Raw genomic sequence first — 7,115 nt, forward strand, 5'->3', positions numbered from 1 at the left:
ACTGTAGAACAATATCATTGATTTCACATGCAAGCAAGATTCTACTGAAGATTATCCAAAAATGACTGGAACAGCACATCAGCAGAGAACGGCCAGAAGTCCAGGCTGGGTTTAGAAGGGGTTTTGGTACTAGGGATCTTGTAGCTGATGTTAGATGGATCTTAACTGAAAACAGGGAATACCAGAAGAATACCTGTGTTTCATTGATTATGCAAAGGCTTTGACTGTGTGGATCATAACAAACTGTGGCTGACTCTGAGAAGAACGGGAATCCCAGAACACTTCATCATTCTAATGTGAAACCTATACTTGGACCAAGAGGCAGTAGTCAGAACAGAGTAAGGAAAATACTGCGTGGTTCAAAATTTGGAAAAGCATACGCCAGGGATGTGTCCTGTCTCCATACCTTTTCAACATGTATGCAGAACAGAACCACATTCCTCTAAATTGGCAATGCAACTCCTTATCACAAAGCTGCAAGTATATTTTAAAATATACTTTAAAATTTTAAAATTTCTTGACTACTACTTCCAGGATATTGATTGTGGATCCAAACAGAATTAAATGCTCAACAACTTCAGTATTTTTCCCCTTTATAGTAGGTTGTATATTGTTCCAGTTGTGAGTTTGTTGTTTTGGTAGGTTGTTGGGTGTTTTGTTGTATTTTTTCCTTCTTCATATTGGGATGTAAACCATAATAGATTGTTGTCTGATCTCCTCAGTAAGTCAATCAAGTATTCTCTGCTTTTATCAAGGAAATTATGTCATATGAATTTATCAAACTGTTGGTTAATCTTCCTTTATCTCTGAGGTACAGATTTTTTCCACAAAGTTCAGCTTTCTAATTGTTCAGCATCTAGTTTGATTAAATATGGTGAAATGATACAACTTTGATACATATATTCATTGATGCTAATTCATACCATATCACTTTTTATTCTTTAAGTTACTTCCTGTGTTTAAGTTCCATATGAGCACAATTCATTGTTTTGGAATACCCATTCTTTGCAATGTTATCCATTTTATTCATAAGGCCAAACATCATTCATACTCACTAAAACAAAGGTCAAGATCTTTCAATTGTTCTGGTTTTTGTCAAGATCCATTTGATATTAGTAATTATATCTTTTTTCATTTCCTCTTCTGAATTTTGCTTGAATTTCTGGATATTTCCCAGTTGATACTCTGCTGCAGTCATTTATTGTCTATTTATTTATTATCTAGTGTGTAACGGATCTTTGCTAAAAATTTGACTTTCCTAGATCCATATCTTTAATTTGATCCAGCTACCTTGACAACAACAACAACAATGAGAGAGCTCTGTTGGCCTAGTGGATAGAAAGTGATGCTACCAAACCAAAGGTGGGGGATCTTAATCTGCAGCCCTCAGGCCTGGTTTTAATTATTTTTGATCAAACATTATTCTAAGTGATATAACACTGGTCTGTCCTTTTGCTATACAGGGGTAACTCGTGAATGCTGTGATGCTAAACATTGTGAAACTGATGTGTCAAATGAGATAATGGCTACCCATGGTGGACAGTGTTTGGTGTAGCTCCCTGATAAAATCAAGCTTAGAAACAGAGTGAAATTCACTTTCAAAATAGCTTGCCTCCAAAAGCTCTATGAACTTGGAGAAACTATGAATGTTATACAAATATTCAAGTCTTTCATTCATAGATTCTCTATGAGTCAGTCATCTGTGTCTCAATGGCACTTAACAACTACAACAGCCTTGAGTCTGCCTGCCCTGTAAACATGTTCACCTACCTATATAATTAATTAATTAGTGAGCCATCTTCCAAACACAGTACGATGTGTTAGCCTAGACACAAGGGAAGTGAATAATCATGGTATTAACTGAGCACAAGAAGAGAGCAGAGCAGAAGTGGCAAAAGTGGCTTGTTGACATAGCCCAAACCTGCTGAAAGATGAGAAGTTGTTAGGACTGAGGGATTGTATACTGTGAATTGAGGTAGGAATAGGTTGTTTACTAAGTCTGAGAAGTGCTTGCCTGGACTGGGAAGCAGTGATATTGTCCTGATTTGGAATGTTGCTCATTTATCTTGATGTACCTGACTTGAGATTGTTGCTTTTTTGGAACCAGAGCCAGAGGCCTTCACCCAGGATTCATGGACAACTGAGGGATTGCATGGTTATTACATATTGCTGCCAATCTTATAGTCTGTTAATATTGTCTGAATTGGGGTATTTTATGGTTATTGATTGTATACTATTAGTTCTTACTATTTTAAATTATTGCCTTTTGGTCAATTTTTGGACTCTTGGGTTTCTGTTGTTTCAATGAGTGTCTTCAGTGTTAGTTGGACATTTTCCTTCAGTATCATTTGTTCTTGCCCTTATGCTACATCTCAAAACCTTTGAATAATGACAAATTTCATAGTTCATAGACTATTCAGTCCTCTTTGACAACAGCACAGTTCAAACGCATTAATTACTCTTCTTTCTCTTTATTCATTGTCCAACTTTTAGATGTATAGAAAGCAATTAAATTACCATGGATTGAATCAGGCACACATTGTTTAAACTGGTATCCTTTCCCCTTAAATACCTTGGGAGATTCTTGAGATTGGAATTTCACAATGCAACATGTCTAGTGATTTCTTGACCTGCTCTTTCATGGATGTTGATTGAGGAGCCAATCACAAGGACATTTTTGACAATGTCAATCTTTTCCATCTTTCATGGTGTTCCCTATTGGCTCAATAGTACAGAATTTTTTTTCTTGACTTGAGATGTAATCCATAGTTAAGGTTATTCTCTTTGACATTTCAAAGTAAGGGCTTCAAATCTTCCTCAGTTTTTTTCAAGGAAGGTTATGTCATCCACATACTGCCAACTGTTGATGAAACTTTGTCCAACCCTGATGCTATTTTCCTTTTAATATGGTCCAGGGCCCCAAATGATATGTTCAGTGTACAGAGTGAGTATGTATGGGGGGAAAAAATACAAGTCTGATGCTCACCTTTCCTGGTTTTTATCCATGCAATATTACTTTGTACTGTTCAGAAAACTGTTCCTTAGTCTATGTATAAGTTTCACATCAGTACAATCAAGTGTTCAGTGATTGCCATTCTTCTCAATATTAGCCACAATCTGTTATGGTCCACATAATTAAATGCCGTTTTATAGTAAAACAAAACAAAACAAAAAACCAAACAGACGAAAAACCACACACACACAAGTAAACATCTCTCTTGTATTCTCTGCTCTAATCCAATACATATCTTGCATCACTCATGGTCTCCCTTCTGCCATGGCTTCTTCTGAATTCTGCTTGAATTTCTGGAAATTCCCTGTCTATGTACTTCCCCAGCAATTTTTAAATAATGTTCAGCACAGTTTTACTTGCATGGTACAATAATAGTATTTTTCAGTTGTTTCACAGTCTTTTGGATCTCTTTTTTTTTGGGGGGGGGGAGGGAATGGATACAAATAGGAAACTCTTTCAGTCAGTTGACTAGGTAACTGTATCCCAAATTTCTTAGCATAGACTAGTAAGCATTTCCAGAATTTCATCTGTTTGGTGATACATTTATTCGGTATTCAATTCCTGGGATACTTTTTTTTTCTCCCAATGCCTTCTGAACTTCTTCCTTCAGTAACATTAGTTTTTTAATATATCGTACTTCCTGAAATGTTTCATTGTGAACCAATTCTTGTTCGTACAGTGTTTCTGCATATTCTTTCTAGCTTCTTTAGATGCTTCTTGCATCAGTCAATTTCCCCCCCATAGTATTGAAACTCAAAGCTGGAAATTGTTCTCCAGTTCTTCTAGCTTCAGAAATATGCTGTATTCTTTCCTTTTGGTCTCTCACAGTAACCTTTTGCATATTTAATTTTTTTTTGTACATTGTTTTGTTGTCTTGAGCTGTCCTTCAAAATCTTCTGTCCATTTTTTCACTTCAATATATTTTCCCTTTGTTTGGGCCTCATAGAAATCTCTGATATAGCAACTAGAGGTTTGATTTTTTTTTTCTTCAAAGTACTTTTTTTCCTTCAGTTACTTTGGATTGCTGCTAAAATCAAGTAATGCTATAGTTCATGGGAAATTCTGGCTCTGTGAAGGTATACAAATTGGATTTAGGTTTGGAGCTTTTGTATTTCACTTGACATAAATTTAATACATTGACCTTCAATATACAAGTACACATTGAATTCAATTCCATTTCTAAATAAAATCACAAATATGTTAGAAAGTATCACACAAGAATTTCCCTAGTGATGCTTACTAGTAAGCTTCTTTATATTTCAAAATGACACCGTATGCTTTCCTTAAAAGTTTTCTCTAAAAAACCTTTACATTAGGAGAAATGTATTTGATCTGAGAAACTCTATAATCTCTGTAGGTTATATAAATCCTCTATCACTGTTGTAGACTCAACTGAGTTTCTCAACACTTTTTAAAGATTCGATATTGTCTCTATTTTAAAGTGAGGGTATTGATTATTATAGGTAAAGAAGGAAAAATAAAAGCAGGTTCATAGTTACTAATTTCGACAAATATTAATACATAGGAGTGGAGCATGACAATTTTTTTATCTTTGAAGTAAAGTTTTATTTGTTTACGTATTAATTTTTGGTGGTTATGGAAAGAAAAAGAAAACTTTTATAAATTAAGGAGTGATCCTCAGCCCTCTGTCCCAATTTCCAGATGCAAGACAAAGGAAAGCTGTCAGTATACACCACTGAGTTGGAAGCAATTCATAAGTGATCCTCCACTGGGTTTTCAGAGACTATAAATAGCATGAGAGGAGAATTCTTCCTCCCCTGCCCCCCATGAAGCACCTAGTATGTTTCAACTTTAGGTTGGCAGTTCAACTCCTTGCCACTAGGCCACCAGATCATTAAGGGTAATAGTATGTTGTTGGAACATTCAAGTAAAAAGAAGTTCCTACTTTGGTGCATTCAAATAAAATATGTTCCAGGTTAGAGAGTAAATTACTTAGATATCCATACATATCTGTCTGTTATTTTTTGTTGTTTTGTTGTTGTTGCTATATGCCAGCATATTTTTGGAGGCTGAAAATTGCATGGAAGGAGATTGTTCATTTTTTTGCCTCTGAGAAACTGGTGGATTCCAGCTGTATACTTGTCATGGTAGCACAAATCATTAGCAGCTGAAATGAAACCTTCAGGGAATTGTTTTTTTAAATCAAGCAATTCAATCTTTTTTATTATTGTTGTTGTGTACCATCCTATCAGAATTGACTCACAGATACCCTTCCAATGAGTTTTCATAGGAAGGCTGTAAATGAGTGTTGTTCTTCTTGTTGTTGTTACTTGCCATTGAGTCGCCTGTGACTCATAATGACTGTATGGACATTAGTTTTAAAAGCTGTCCTATTCTGAGCCAATCTCATAATCTCTGACAGACCTAATTCCATTACTGCAGTCACTGAGTCAATCCATCTCATCCTGGGTTTTTCACTCCTGTGCCGTCCCTTCACCCTTCCAAGCATGATGTCCCTCTCCAAGGACTAATCCCTTTGGCCACGTACCCATGTGTCAGTATGTCAGACAGAGTTTCACAATTCTTGCCTCCAGGGATCAGACTGACTTCACCCTCTCCAGGACAGAACTGTTTGTTCTCCTGGCAGTCTATGTATGTTCAACATTCTTCTTCAGCATCACAGCTCAAAGGTATTGACCCATCTTCTATCATCCTTAGTTTTTGCCCAGCTCTCGGATATATAGTGAGTACTTGCAAGGACCATAGCCTGGATTAGGCATACCCTAATCACCAGACTGACATTTTTGTTCTTTAGTATTCTAGAGAGGTCCCAGAGCAGATGTTCCTAGTACAAATTATCTTTTATTTCTTGACTGCTGGTGCCAAGAGTGTTGATTGTGAAACCAAGCAAGCTGAAGTTATCAACAATCTCTAACTCTTATTCATCCAGCATGAAGCTTCCAATAGGTCCAGTGGAGAGAATCTTTGTTTTCTTTATGTTGAGCTTTAATCTTTATTGAAGACAGTCCTTGGCCTGCTGCATCAAACACCTCATGTCGTTTTCAGTTTCATCAAGCAAGGTTGCATCATCTGCATAATGCAGGTTGTTGATGAAACTTCCTACAATCCTGCTGCCACATTCCTTCACATAAAGTCCAGTTGCCCTAATAATCTGTAGAGGCTGTAACTTCGATGAGCCATCTTTCTCCCATGAAGCAGCTGGTTGATTAAAACCACTTGCCTTTGTGTTAACAGCACAACATCTTACTGCCAAGCCTTATGTCTAGTACTATTGTTAGCTGCCAAAAAGGCAGTTACACTTTATGGTTACATCATGTGTGGAGAGTAAAATTAATTTTTTTTTGCCAGGAAGACATTTATTTCATTCATGAGGTGTTCAGATGACACACAAATAGAAATAAGAACCAATGGGGTTTTAAATTTTCTTTTTAACTAATAAAATTAATTTATAAGATTTTTCAAGACTAGAAGCTTTTGAAAGTGCTAAAAAACAATCATTATTGTTTAAATATTAGGAATATCTGATTGAAGGATTTTCAGTTGCTTCTTATGTATCTGAAAGTTAGACAATGAATAAGAATGATAGGGAAAAAAATGATGCCTTTGAGTTGTTATGCTAGAGAAGAATATTATCGGCATGCTGGGTGTGGGGGAGAATCACTCCTTGGAAAAGAAACCATGCTGGAGAAGATTCAGAGAAAGAGAGGAAGATCCGTAACAAGATGGAATGACAAAGTGACGATAGTAATGGACTCTTGCCTGTCGGAAATTGTGAAGATGGAGAAGGATAGGCCAAGGTCTGTTTCTGTTGTTCATAGGCTAACAAAGAGTCACAGTTGTCTCAATGCCACCTACCAACAACTGTTTCCTCACACCTTGGAAATATTAAGGGCTGCAAATCGGTGAACTAGGATCGTTGGATAGCTATCTTCTTCACGTCTATAGTGTAAACTGAGTTTTTTTCACCTGTTTCTAATCATCAAATTCTTTTAAACTATCCTTAAGCAAAAGGGCCGAACTCTCTCAGCATTTCTTAAGCTCAAGGAACTGAAGAACAGATTCAAACCTAGAGTTGCTGTAATCAAGGATGCTTTGGGCAGAATATTAAATTATCCAGGAA

This window comes from Elephantulus edwardii, unplaced genomic scaffold (genome assembly GCF_000299155.1).
Source record: "Elephantulus edwardii isolate Elephantulus edwardi_28Jun2011 unplaced genomic scaffold, EleEdw1.0 scaffold00036, whole genome shotgun sequence".
NCBI lineage: Eukaryota > Metazoa > Chordata > Mammalia > Macroscelidea > Macroscelididae > Elephantulus > Elephantulus edwardii.